Below are 15,140 nucleotides of genomic sequence, written 5' to 3' on the forward strand. Positions count from 1 at the left end.
TTCGGGATGATTGAGTTACGAGTGTTAGTTTGTAGAATAGAGCATTCGGACCACCGCTGCAGTGGTAAAATGAATGGTATGGGATGTGCAGGTCCGTGTGTTTTATTATATAGATTAACGGATAGGTAATTAAAGTTAAGCTGCATGCATGGTTTATTAGTTGAACGGTTATTACCGTGACTTGCCACTAGTTGTCCCATTTTTTAAAGAAAGAAAAAATGATCACATGTCATAATTGATTACGTGTTGCATTACACTTGGTTTAGCCTTGACAATTATTATAGATAAGACCTATGTCCCTACTGGCTGTGATTTCACTCACCCTATCCATTTTAGACCTTGTAGGGTCGACACAGGACATGTATTAGATGAGCTGAGGTTGTGTTAGACAAGAAAGATTTAAGGGTTTTATTTATTTTTGTACATCTTGTACAGGCTTTTGGAGTTCTTATTATAAGAAAAGTTCATCCTTTTGTTTTATTTTACTTTTTACTCGCACAACGAGCACGAAATTAATTTTTCCACCGATCCCGAGTCTGGGGCGTGACATAATGGTATCAAAGCATTAATTTTGTTGCAGCACATTAGCCTTAGCAAGCCATCTATATATCTTACTTGTCAAGTATCTACATACTCATATGACACTTCATGTGATGATATGGCACCCACCTATCATGAGTTGCCACCTGGCCTTGCATCTCATGACTCATAAGCAAGGTATAAAATATCGATGATATCGGAAATATCGGTAGTTCAAAAACATGGAAATATCGATCGATATCAATAAAAATTGAATAAAAACCACGAAAATTGTAAGAAAAACTTGGAAATTTTTATTGAAACTTTGCATGATGTTTATTTAGTCAATTATCTATTAGTTTATCACAAAAAATTAGAAGGAAATACATTGCATGATGAATTTAACTGATTTAAGTTGATTATATAGCGAGCTGGCAAACATTGTGAGTGTAGAAAATATGTAGTAATCAATGAAAGAAGTTTAAACACACCATAATCATTTATATATTAAATAGTATATGTGACGTTAGAGTTTCAAGTATATAGCATGATCTGATCTTCAAAGAGACTTTCAAGGTCTCAAAGATGGATTTCCCAAATAAAACAATTTAATTTAAAAAATAAAATAATAAATATAAGATATTTTGAATGAAATTAGTGTTTAACATTTTCTTTAAACCACATGGTGACCCCTCCACCTCACCTCCCTCACATAACCCAAGGTCCCAAATTGAGACTCCCAATCCTATATTTGACATTTTCTTTTTCGTATCCCATAAGTCTCTCTATCTCTCTCTCTCTCTCTCTTATTTCCGATCAGCCCGTAAAAAATCTTGCCTTGAGAGAAGTTCCTTGAAACACAAAATCCCAGAAATCTTTCTGCCTCTTTCTCTCTCTCTTTTCCAGAAACCTCTAGCAAAGCAATCTCCTCACTCCTCAGCGAAATTTCCTAAACACACACTCTCTCTCTAGCGTTTTAGGCATTTTTTTGCCCCTCTCTCTCTCTTCTTCTTTGAAATCTTAGGTAAGAAATCGAACATTTTATCTTCTGGGTTTCATTTATTATATGGTGTTCTTTGCTTTTCCTCTTCAATTTAACTAACTATCTCTCTGCAACTCTCCTTCCCGGAGCATAGACACACCACACCCACACCTCACCGTGACCTCCACCACAGTGGTGCACACTCCAGCGAGCACCATCACCACATGTGGACCGTTCCTCCTCCCTTTCTCACCTCCCGGTGAGCACCATCAGGTAATGGGAGGCCTTGTTTAGGCCGTACGAAGCGGAGGATCCATCAAACCCGAGCAGGTTTTGGGATCCGGAGAAAATGGATTTTTCATTTCCGACGACGGAGGCGCAGATCTTGGGTCTGAGCCTGGATTGCAGAGAAAGATCTGGGGCAACTGCGACGACGCAGCCTCGGCTGCCTTTCCGACGACGGAGCCACGACGATTGTTTCGATAATATCGAATATATTGCGATATTATCGATAATATCGCGATATTTTGACGATAATTAGGGGGATATATGGGAAAATATCGGTCTCTCTGAAAAATGATAATATCGGCGATTTTAGTCATTGCTCATAAGTCATGAGTTCCTTCTAAAAGAAGTTCGATTTTTCGTTTTATTTTATATTTTACTCGTGTATTGGGCAAGGGGTTAAGTTTTCCACTGACCCAGGGTCTAGGGCATGACACAAGACCATGGAGAGTTTAGCTATGATGTGTTGGATGGCTTTGTTGCTGTTAATGAAGAGCTTTGCTGTTGAGATTAAGTTGTTCTTTTAATAAGATTATGTTGCAGAACTATAAATTTAATAGGTTTCTTTGATTTTGGCACAAGGTGCAAGACTGGTGCATATTTTTGTGTGTAATTTGTTAACTTTATTAAAGCACTCTAAGTGCAAAACTAATTCTCGTAAAAATTATTGATTTCGTTTTGGTAAATTGGGCGCAAAGCCAAATATTTTGCAATTGCTAATTAGACTTTTATGGTTAATTTAAGCAAAAAGTGTACGGAGCGAATTAGCGTAAGAGAAAAAGATGGGGAAAATGTAGAATGTCCATATTAGGGATAAAATTATTTTTTTGCTCTTAGACAATTGGCATGTGTCGCGCATTTAACTGAGTTGGATGGAAAATTGGATGAAAATTTCTCAAATCTAACATCAGGGGGTCAATTGGCTAAATTTACAAGTTTAGGAGTAATCGATTGAAATTAAAATTCAAGGGGAAAATTGGCAGCTCTTTACAAATTTAGTGGGAAATCGCTATTATGAATATCTCTCCTTAATAATAGAGTAGAAGATTTAAAGTAATTAGTAATCATCCATAGAAGGTAATCATGTCTAATGAGACAAATGCCAATGGTATGGGCATGCTAATAAGCCACTTGAATCCATAAACAAACAGAAATTGCACCAACCAAAAAAATAAATAATAAACTGACGGGGGACGAGGTAATTAGCATAATGCAAGTCTAGCAACTCACACCTCAAAGCCAATGCCCATAGTCAAATGGTCAGTTCGAATTAAAGTTTACATAAGGAAAACATGATGCCAATGTTTGTTCACATTAGTAAAACATGAATTGAATACATAATTGAATCACAAAAGGGAAAACTGAATTCCTACTCCCCCTCATTGTCATTTGTTGCTCCTAGTGTCGTCCTTAAACTCCACCTCCACAATTTTTTTGAACTTTTTGAACTCGATCTCGATCTTGTTTCTCTTCGCTTTCTATCCATCCACCCCTATTGAAGGTTTTGAATATCAAATTCTAGGTGTGAGATCTTTCGGAGTGTGCAAGTATGCTATCTTCCACCGCAAATAGCTTTTAGCATTCTTTTGGAGATTCGTTTTGGCCCCCTCGATAGCCTTTCTTGATTTGTCCATGGACCGGAGTTGGCGTAGTTTCAAGAAATTGGAGTCATTGCACCAACCCCGATCCGTGGAGTAATCGAGGAAGGCTGTCTGTGAATACAAAACGAATCTTCAGAAGAATGCCAAAAGCACTTTGCGGTGGAAGATAGCTCATTCCAGTTTTACAAATCAATACCGCATAAGTTGTTTTCCCATCTGAATTGTGCAATTGTGGGAGAAGGAAGATTTTAAGGCTTTCCCGATTTTTCCTAGTGGCGTGCGATAAATGCATTTAAAGATAAGAGATATAGCTACGTTTCCCATATTTTTACATAATTTTCCAGAAGATAAATCGACCCCAAAACTGGTGTACAAGACAGATGACGTGTTTCCTAAGCCAAGAAGGATTCTTTCCTAGTTTGTGTCATTGATTGTTTAGGATTTTGTTTTATTTAGGAGAGTTTCTCCCATTTAGGAGAGTTTCTCCCAGACCTTTTAGGGTTTTTCTAGTATAAATAAGGTGTACTAAGCTATCTCTACAGACACCCCCCGCCCCGCCCAGCCCCCCCCCCCCCACATAACCCGTATCACCCACACCGCTACACCATTCACCATCTCTGCAATTTATGATAAGAGTTTAGGGACGTGCTTTGCTATGGACTCCGGGTTCTATCCTTCTTTCATTTTTATTTCTATGTGTAACTAAGTTATTTTCTAAGGTTTATGATGAAGCTATGATATGAATATTTGTGAAGTACTTTGTCAATTATTATCCGATTATATGCCATGTTATATTCTTAATCTTTGTGGGTATTTTATTCGAGGTTCGAATTTCTAATGATTGATCACCTTTTGGAATTTTGCATCTAGATAGTTAGATAAATCTATAAGGATGACCAATCAATTAGGTTTATTGGAATTAAGATTGAGAAGAGTAGACAAACTAGTGAGGATGGATGACCAATATCAAGCTAGTCATACTTGGTTGACATGATTCTTTTACGCTTAATGGGTTTTTATGTGTTCAATTGTAAGCCTAACCAATAGGATATAGTTATCATGTAGAGATACAAGAGTTGATGCCTGACCACGGATTAATTCATACCTTAGAAAGAACAACCTTTAACATTGGCATGGTAATTGGATAGTAGTTGGCTAAGAAAAGTAAATAGGATTGTTATTGGTGAATTTATAACCTTAGGTTTTCTTGTCGTTTGTTTATTTTAATTAGTTGTCTTTTCTTTTTCTTATTAATTTTATTCTTAATCAATTACTCAATTATTCGATTCAATCTATCCTTTGTTTGTTTAATTAAGTCTAGCATGCTTAATCTGTTAAATTGGTATCAAAAGCACTCCTTGTGGGGTCGACCTCGTATTTGCATATATTGCTACAATTGATTCGTGCATTTGCGAGTTTAATTTGGTTTAAATTAATCTATTATTTAGGTTAGTTTAAATATACATCAAGTTTTTTACGCCGTTGCCGGGAATTGCCCCTCAATTCCAATTCAGCTTGCTAATTGAGCTTTACTTAATTTTTCTAGTTTAGTTTTCATAGTTTTTTTCTTTTAATTTATTTTATTTTTTTAAGATAAAAAACAAAACAAAACGAAAAAGTTGCAGTACCCACGGTAGGATTCTCTGTGGTGGAATTCTTTGTCCATTAGTTATTAGGCTTACTGGCACTGCACTCTTTTAGGTTTTTTCCCTTACGTTTCTTTTACGAAATTTTTTAATTTCTGTTTATTATTTTCCTTTTCCATTGTTACTTTTTAATTCCGTTTCATTGTTTATTGTATGAGGAAAGAGATAGCTTGGCAGCAATTTTCAATAGAACATTGGCCTTCTAGTGCTCAATTCTCAAAGTTTATACATGAAGCCACACCCGTGGAACCCAAGAAACCTTCATGGGAAGAAACTTTTGCACTGATGGTTCAAGCTAATATGCAATATCAGCAAACAACTTAACTTTTGCAAATTCTCACTCAAGGACATCAAATTCTCCAAATGGGGAGCAAGAAAATGCCCAAGCAATCGCAAATTTGGAGAAGCAAGTTGGTCAAATTGCTGCGATATTTAGTGAAAGAGACGGAGAAATATTTCCAAGTGAATCCAAATCTAATCCGATTGAGCGAGATGTGTTCCATGAAGAAGATAGTGCCTGCACCACATTGAGAAGTGAGGAGGACTTCGACAACAAATTGAGTGAACTAGCTGTAGTTGAAGAAAAGAAAGACTATTCAATATTGGAAGACCATCTGCATGATCTAACTAGTCAAATCACTTCGAACGAGAAGTCACTTTTTGAAGAAATTCAAATTGTTGACAGGGTGTCGAAATTTAAAGTGTGAAGAAAATCCATCTGCACCGAACAAATTTCGCGTCTTACATCTTTGAATCCATTGATTCTACATGAATTCAAAGATCCTTTTGAAGTCCACTACTTGAATTATGGAAGGGAGTTTGTAATTGAATCAATAATTGAAGTTATATATGATCAACGCACTTCCATTCCGATGGCCAAGATATGGTGGAAGAGACGATGGAAAAAAATGAAGAAGAGAAAGAAGTCTCGAGCTTTGAAATTGAAGAAGCAAAAATATGCAATGGCTCATTGCCTTGTATCAACACCAAATTTCAAAGCTACAAGGTGGAAGAAAGGGAAAAATAAGAAGATTCACAGAGTGGTTCCTCATTTTAATGATCCACCATCCTCCACTTAATTTCAGCATAGTTTAGCTCATGACTATAAATAAGCGCTTCTTACGAGGCAATCCAAGTTTTCTAAATTTTTCATTTGTTTGCGTAGTTTTAAATTTTGTTTTTTCTTACTCTAAAAAAACAAAATTAAAAACTACGCAAACAAATGAAAAATTTAGAAAACTTGGGTTGCCTCCCAAAAAACGCTTCTTTATAGTCAAGGGCTAGACTATACTGAAATTAAGTGGAGGATGGTGGATCATTCAAATGAGGAACCACTCCGTGAATCTTCTTCTTTTTCCCTTTCTTCCACCTTGTAGCTTTGAAATTTGGTGTCGATACAAGGCAATGAGGCACTACATATTTTTGCTTCTTCAATTTCAAAGCTCGAGACTTCTTTCTCTTCATTTTTTTTCCGTTGTCTCTTCCACCATATATTGGCCATCGGAATGGAAGTGCGTTGATCATACATAACTTCAATTATTGATTCAATTACAAACTCTCTTCTATAATTCGAGTAGTGGACTTCAAAAGGATCTTTGAATTCATGTAGAATCAATGAATTTGGAACTTTAAGATCAATGGATTCAAAGATGTAAGACGCGAAAGTTTTTTGGTGGAGATGGATTTTCTTCAAACACTTTAAAATTCGATACCCTGTCAACAATATGAATTTGTTCAGAAAGTGACTTCTCGTTGGTAGTGATTTGACTAGTTAGATCATGAAGATGGTCTTCCAACATTGAATACTCTTTCTTTTCTTCAACTACAACTAGTTCACTCAATTTGTTGTCGAAGTCCTCCTCACTTTTCATGTGGTTTAGGCACTATCTTCTTCATGGAACACATCTCGCTCAATCGGATTATATTTGGATTCACTTGGAAATTTTTCTCAATCTCTTTTACTCAATATCGCAACAATTTGACCAACTTGCTTCTCCAAAATTGTGATTGCTTGGGCATTTTCTTGCTTTCCATGTTGGAGAATTTGATGTCCTTGAGTGAGAATTTGCAAAAGTTGAGTTGTTGTTTGCTGATATTGCATATTAGCTTGAACTATCAATGCAAAAGCTTCTTCCCATGAAGGTTTCTTGGGTTATACGGGTGTGGCTTCATGCATAAACTTTGAGAATTGAGCACTAGAAAGCCAATGTTCCATTGAAAATTGCTGCCAAGCTATCTCTTCCCTCCAACAACGGAATTTAAAAGTAACAATGGAAAAGGAAAATAATAAACAGAAATTAAAAAAATAATCGTAAAAGAAACTTAAGGGAAAGAACTTAAAAAAGGTAGTGCAAGTAATCCTAATAACTAATGGACAAAGAATTCCACCACAAAGAATCCTACAGTGGGTACCGCAACTTTTTTGTTTTGTTTTTTTTCTTTAAAAAAAAAACTATGAAAACTAAACTAGAAAAATTAAGTAAAGTGCAATTAGCAAGCCAAATTGGAATTAAGGGGCAATCCCCGGCAACAACGCCAAAACTTGGTGTATATTTAAACTAACCTAAATAATAGATTAATTTAAACCAAATTAAACTCGCAAGCGCACGAATCAATTGTAGTAATATATGCAAATACAAGGTCGATCCCAAAGGGATTGCTTTTAATACCAATTTAACCGATTAATCACGCTAGACTTAATTAAACAAACAAAGGATAGTTTGAATTCAATAATCGAGTAATTGATTAAGACTAAAATTAATAATAAACAGAAATTAAAAAATTTCGTAAAAGAAACGTAAGGGAAAAAACCTAAAAGAGTGCAGTGCCAGTAAGCCTAATAACTAATGGACAAAGAATTCCACCACAGAGAATCCTACCGTGGGTACTGCAACTTTTTCGTTTTGTTTTGTTTTTTTTCTTAAAAAAATAAAATAAATTAAAAGAAAAAAACTATGAAAACTAAACTAGAAAAATTAAGTAAAGCTCAATTAGCAAGCTGAATTGGAATTGAGGGGCAATTCCCGGCAACAGCGTAAAAAACTTGATGTATATTTAAACTAACCTAAATAATAGATTAATTTAAACCAAATTAAACTCGCAAATGCACGAATCAATTGTAGCAATATATGCAAATACGAGGTCGACCCCACAAGGAGTGCTTTTGATACCAATTTAACCGATTAAGCATGCTAGACTTAATTAAACAAACAAAGGATAGATTGAATCGAATAATTGAGTAATTGATTAAGAATAAAATTAATAAGAAAAAGAAAAGACAACTAATTAAAATAAACACACGACAAGAAAACCTAAGGTTATTAATTCACCAATAACAATCCTATTTACTTTTCTTAGCCAACTACTATCCAATTACCATGCCAATGTTAAAGGTTGTTCTTTCTAAGGTATGAATTAATCCGTGGTCAGGCATCAACTCTTGTATCTCTACATGATAACTATATCCTATTGGTTAGGCATACAATTGAACATATAAAAACCCATTAAGCGTAGAAGAATCATGTCAACCAAGTAGGACTAGCTTGATATTGGTCATCCTCACTAGTTTGTCTACTATTCTTAATCTTAATTCCAATAAACCTAATTGATTGGTCATGCAAAATTCCTAAAGGTGATCAATCATTAGAAATTCGAACCTAGAATAAAATACCCACAAAGATGAAGAATATAACATGGCATATAATCAGATAATAATTAACAAAGTATTTCGCAAATATTCATGTCATGGCTTCATCATAAACCTTAGAAAATAACTTAGTTACACATAGAAATAAAAAATGAAAGAAAGATAGAACCCGGAGTCCATGGCAAAGCACATCCCTAAGCTCTTCTCACAAATTGCGGAGATGGTGAATGGTGTAACGGTGTGGGTGATATAGGTTATGCGGGGGGGTCTTTAGGCAAGGCTTTAGTGAGAATGTTTGCAATTTGCTCCTTAGTTTTGCAGTACACTAGTTCAATCTCCTTGGCTTGAATTGCTTCTCGGATGAAGTGGAATTTTCTGCTGATGTCTTTTGGTGAAAGACAGGATTGTTTGCCATAGCAATGGCTGATGTATTATCACACATGATCTGAGTTCTTTCCACTTGTTCCTCTCCAAAGTCTTCAAGCACAAATCTCAGGCATTTTGGTTGAGAAGTAGCTTATACAGCACCGACATATTCTGCTTCTGCAATGGACAATGTCACTGTGTTTTGCTTGATTGATGCCCATGAAAACACACCAGACCTAGTGTAAATGCATACCCTGAAGTGCTCCTCATATCATATTCACTTCCTGCCCAGTCACTATCATAGTAACCAATTAGGGTAGTTGCTTTCCCTTTTTCAAAAACGATTCCAAAGTCAATTGTTCCCTGAATGTATCTCAGCACCCTCTTTGATGTCCCCATGTGTTTCTTGGTGGGATTATGCATGAATCTTGCCAATAAGCTTGCTGCAAACATCACATCAGGTCTAGTTACTTTCAAGTGAAGAAGACTTCCCATAAGCTGCCTATATTCTCCTTAATTTCCAGCTTCACTTCCATCAATCTTGCTTAATTTCTCATTCACTGCAAGTGGGGTAGCCACAATTTTGCAATCTTTTAACCCAAACTTCTCAATTAACTTATGTGCATACTTCTTTTGGTGTATGAAAATACTCTTCTCAGTTTGTAGTACTCTTATTCCAATGAAATGGTGTAACAACCCTAAATCTGTCAACTCGTAATGCTTCATCATATCACTTTTAAAATTTTGAAACATTTGTGGACTGCTACCAGTGTATACAATATCATCTACATATAAGGAAACAATAATGATGCCTGAATCCTCCATTGTTTTAACATACAAGGTTACTTCACTTGAGCTTTTCTTGAAACCTACAATGTTGAAATAAGCATCAATCTCATCATACCAAGCCTTGGTGCCTGTTTCAATCCATCCAGTGCCTTGTTCAGTTTCTACACCTTCGTTTCTTCATTCTCCTTCACAAACCCTTGTGGTTGCTCAACATACACTTCTTCCTTTAATACTCCATTGATAAATGCAGACTTCACATCCAATTGATACAAGCTCCATTGCTTTTGTGCAGCAAGAGTAATTAAGGTTCTTATGGTGTCCAACCTTGGCACAAGGGCAAATATCTCATTGTAGTCAATTCCAGGGTTTTGTGAATAGACTTTAGTCACCAAACTAGCTTTATTTTTCTGCATAGTACCATCTAGATTGAGTTTGTTCTTATAAACCCACTTAACACCAATGACTGGCTTGTCAAATGGTCTCTCAACAAGTTGCCATATGTTATTCTTCTCTATCATTTCCAACTCAGCTTCCATTGTCTTCTTCCATGAATCATATTTGGCTGCATCATCATAACTTTAAGGTTCAATAATACACATATTGCACTGAGCCATGATTTCACTCATACTTCTCCACTTTTTGGGTTTTGAGACCTGCCAATCCCACTTTCACTTTGAGAGATAATAGGTTGCTCAGAATGAGAACTTTCACCACTTTCACAGTTCTCATTAGCATTGTGATACTCAGTGACAACTGGAAATCTCACCTTATTACTTGTAATGTAGTTCCAATCCCAGGAAGTATTCTCATCAAATGTAACATCTCTTAAGAGAATGATCTTCCTTGAAATCGGATCAAACAATCTATAGCCCTTCTCACTGGCACCATAACCCACAAAGATGCACTTATAGCTGTTTTCTTCCAACTTCTGCCTGATATTTGAAGGAATGCGCACATAACAAAGTGAACTAAAGATCTTTAAGTGAGCTATCCCTAGTTTTCTGCCATTATAACATTTAAATGGAGTTGTTTTCTCCAAGGTTTTGGAAGGATGCCTATTAAGTAAATAAACTACAATATTCACTGTTTCTGCCCAAAACTCATATGGAAGGTTCTTTTCATGCAACATTGATTTTTCCATTTCCACCACAGTTATATTCTTTCTCTCTAACACTCCATTTTATTGGGAAGTGTAGGCCATAATCAACTGTCTTCGAATTCCTAACTCACTGCAATATTTTTCAAATTCTGCAGAAATGATTTCTCCCCCTCTATCACTTCTGAGACACTTCACCTTATAGCCACATTGTAATTCAGTCATTACCTTGAACCTCTTAAAACACTCAAATGCATCAGACTTATATCTCAGGAAATACATCCATGTCATGCTAGTGCAGTCATTTGTAAATAACAAGAAGTTCTTGTTTCCAGAGTGTGATTCAACTTGCATTGGACCATAGATGTCTGTGTGGATTAATTCCAATGGTTTCTTGGCTCTCCAAGTTGACTCAAAAAGGAATGAATCCCTGTGTTATTTTCCCATCATGCAACCCTCACATACTTTTGTAGACATTTCCAAGTGGGGCAGTCCATGCACCATTTCCTATTCTTCAAGCATTTTGAGACTCCTCTCATTCAAGTGTCCCAACCTTTTATGCCAAATCTGAAAGTAATGTGTGACACTTGCTCTTAGTGCAAATTGATTTGCAGGCATCATTGTCAAAGGAAACACTACTATAAAAGAGGCTATCACTGGTGGTGTAAAAACCGACAAGAAATCCTAATTACTATAGGATTTTTGGTAAAAATCCAATATCAAATCATGCAATGTCGGATAGAAAAACTGACACCTTTGCTAGTGTCTCGAAAGGGTATTGATATCGATTAGTCCCCGTAATCCGCCACCAAGTAACGTCGGTTAAAAGTGACATCGAGGCTCACGTCAGTTACAAGCGACATTACGTACTGACAAAGACTAGCAGATGGAACATACTAGTGTCGGTCCTAATCGACACCACCTAACAATTTGAAAAATATAATAACTAATATAATGTCACCCATAAGTGACACCACAAACTATTAATAATTAAAAACAAAATCTATCTCAGTTATTAATAATAATTACCAAAAGTTAAAAATATATATAAACATAATATGTTTAGATGTAAGAAATGTGGATCGGGAAATCACCTCGGTGGTGAGGTAAATGGGAGCGCTGGTATTGGTATATTGGACGTAGCGTCCCCTTTCGAGGAAACGAGTGATATGGCTGACGGGGAATTGGAGGCCGGCTTTAACTGACTTGGACACCGACTTCTTCCTCTCTCCACCTTTTCTTCCGTCAGCGCCCTTGGTGGCTTTCGTGGCTTCCATTCCCTCTGAGTTTTTGGGGAAATGAAAACAATTCGTTTAGGAGGGAAAACGAATTGTTAATCCTTCAAAATTCAAAAAGTAACTTCTGTTTACCTACATTTTCCAATCTAAGCACAAAGATCTCTAAATCACACTAATTTTCTCACTGATTTTGCATCCAAAACACATCGAAATGAACAAAACCCACATTCATTTTTTCAACCACGATGGGGGTTCTAAGATTATATGTAAGTCGAAACCAACCTAGAAAACGGAAACTGAAATGAAAGGGAGTAGTATGGAGGCTTACTAAGTCGAGAGCTCGAGAACTAGTTGGGGTACGTAATGAACAGTGGTGGAACCCATTATGCAGAACTAAGCTTGGCTTGGTGTCCTTAGCAGATCTAGAAGCTCTGCGCGTGGAAACGGAGAAGTGCGTTAGTGGGATAGAGGGAGATGTGCAGTTGAGAGATAAAGGAAGGGATAAAACCTGGCTGGTTTTGATTTGTAGACTAAAGGGAGATGTTTGCAGTGTTTTGATTGGTAGATTTTCAGAAGAGAAGAAGATGAAGGGATGGGAAATGGAGAAGTCGAGGAAAAAGAGAAAGAATAGGAAAGAGAGAGAGGGATGAAGGAAGGTTGAGTGGGTGGGTATAGAGAGAGACGTGAGGGAGACGGAAAATAATGGGGGTGAAGAAGCACCGATTAGAAAAAAAAACAAGAAAAGAAAGGAAGTGAGAGAAATGAGGCATGTGTGTGAGAGAGGGAGAAAGAAACCCATGTGAGGGAACTAGCCTAAGAGAAGGAAAGAAAAAATGATGTGATGTGTGTGTAAGAGAGAGAGAGAGAGAAAGTCACGTGAAGTAATGGGAGGAGAAGGATAATGTATTAAAAAAGGGAAATGTCTGATAGATGTTGACAAAAGTGGGTTTTAAAACCCAAATAAAACATTCCAATCCCTAATGCAATTATTAGTGTCGGCTAGAACCGACACCAGGTTTTACAATATTTAAAAATAATTATTAATGTTGGGTAGAAGCGTCACGATTCTTTTTTTTAACCGACACTAACTTTATGTCGGTTGAAAGCGACATGGTTTTCTTTTTATACGACACCGCCATTTAAAAAGATTAAAAGCTATGTCGATTATAAGCGACATTAACAATCTATGTCAGTTATACCCGACACTAATTTCGACACCATGTAAAGAGAGTGTCGGAAATGTTTTATCCGCCAGTATATTATATAAAACCGACACCAACCAGCAACACAATAAGCCATTTTTGTAGTAGTGAAAACACCTGTTACTTGTCATCTGCACTTTAACTACGAGATTATCAAGTGACCAGCTATAAAAAATGTTCACTACATTTCCTCCAAACACTAAGTAATAGTGATGTTCAATCATCTGTCCAACATTGAGAAGGTTCTCCTCGAGTCCAGGAACAAGCATCACTTCTTGTATGTGTTTTCTTCCCAATTTGGTCTTTATTACTAGGGTTCCCTTTTCTAGCAACTTGAACAATTTCTCTAGTCCCCATCTTCACTTTACAAGTCAAATTTCTCTAGATATTGACTAATAACCTCTCATCACCTGTCATGTGGTTACTACAACCACTGTCAATATACCAAGAGTTGTTCACTTTTACATCAGTCACTGTTGCAGACATAGAATAAAGATCATGTTTCTCCCATTTGCCTTGCATAATTAACCTTCTGCATTGCTTTATTCTCATGGCAATCTTTCACAGCATGACTTGGTTTGCCACAACCTGTGCACTTTGGTTTACCCTCATACCAACACTTCACATAGTGAAACCTATCACACCATTTGCAATCTCCCTGAGTGTTATTTTGCTTATGAGTATAATTAGGCTTGTGATCCCAATTTCTCTGAGCATTGTTTTGTCTATGAACAAAGTTAGGCTTGTGATCCCAACCTTTCCCTCTTGGTTTTCAATTCCTTTGAAATTTCTGATTTCCAGAGAATCCACCACTTCTAGAACCCTTAGTTGCCACATTAAAACTTGCAAATGCTCTCTCAGTGGAAGTTTCAACATGTAAATCAAGCCTATGCTCAAACCCCTTGAGTGAAGCAACAACTTCTTGGACCTCAAGAGTTTCGAGATCTTTAGAGTGCTCAATCACAGAACAGATTACATCATATGTTTTTGGAAGACTAATTAGTAATTTCTGCACAATTCTCTCCCTATATAGTTTTTTCTCCATAACTTCTCATTTGGTTAATGATATCAAATAATCTAGTGAGATACACAAATAAAGATTCATTATCCTTCATGTGAGTATATTCAAAATCTCTACGTAACCCTTGCAATTTTACATTTCTTACTTGTTTATCTCCTCGAAATTCACCTTTCAAGACATCTCAAGCTCCTTTGGACGTTTCTTCATTCACGATTCTGGGGAAGATCTAGTCTGAGATAGCTCCCTGGATTATTCCAAGCGCTCAAGCATCTCTCAACAAGATCTCACTGTATGACACCTCCTCCGTCGTCTCCGGCAGTCTTCTTATCCTTCGCATCTGGAGGTTTAAACCCATTTTCGACCAACTCCCAGAGACCATACGATTTCAGTATAGTCATCATGCGAATCCTCCAAAATTCGTAGTTTACACAGGCTTTTGCTTCCGAACGAGGAAGCAAACCTATTTTTTGTGCATGCGTGATGCGTATACTAATTGTGCGTTCAGGTAATATCCCTGATGAAATTGAGGTTCCACCATAAAACCAATTGGCAATATGGGGAGTAGCCCAATACCATATAAGCACATAGCAAACCTTGTCCCTCACCAATGTGAGACAACTCCCAACATGCCCCCGCACGTGTGGCGGATTTTCAAGCCTACACGTGGACAACAACTGGGTGACGTGGAGCGCGTGTGGCCATTTGGCTTCACACGAGGACAACCCACTCTGATACCATGATGAAATTGA

The 15,140-nt window shown here is 36.8% G+C and overlaps 2 long non-coding RNA genes across 4 annotated transcripts; one reads left to right on the forward strand and one right to left on the reverse strand.

Annotated features, from left to right (window-relative positions):
- The first annotated feature begins 1,274 nt into the window (after positions 1 to 1,274).
- On the forward strand, positions 1,275 to 2,356 carry LOC103426892 (uncharacterized). Its single transcript, XR_528185.4, has 2 exons — positions 1,275 to 1,543; positions 1,656 to 2,356. It is a non-coding gene; the product is annotated as an uncharacterized lncRNA (long non-coding RNA).
- Positions 2,357 to 2,988: 632 nt separating this feature from the next.
- Positions 2,989 to 12,990, reverse strand: LOC114824737 (uncharacterized). 3 transcript variants are annotated; one of them, XR_003773023.2, is made up of 3 exons: positions 12,497 to 12,973; positions 12,025 to 12,269; positions 2,989 to 3,278 (listed from the first exon to the last, which is right to left on the reverse strand). It is a non-coding gene; the product is annotated as an uncharacterized lncRNA (long non-coding RNA). The 3 variants fall into 3 exon arrangements; XR_003773024.2 differs by lacking the exon at positions 2,989 to 3,278 and having other exon boundaries at positions 8,713 to 12,212; positions 12,497 to 12,990; XR_011581711.1 differs by lacking the exon at positions 2,989 to 3,278 and having other exon boundaries at positions 8,713 to 12,269; positions 12,497 to 12,990.
- Positions 12,991 to 15,140: the final 2,150 nt, after the last annotated feature.

This window comes from Malus domestica, chromosome 05, assembly GCF_042453785.1.
Source record: "Malus domestica chromosome 05, GDT2T_hap1".
Taxonomy (NCBI): domain Eukaryota; kingdom Viridiplantae; phylum Streptophyta; class Magnoliopsida; order Rosales; family Rosaceae; genus Malus; species Malus domestica.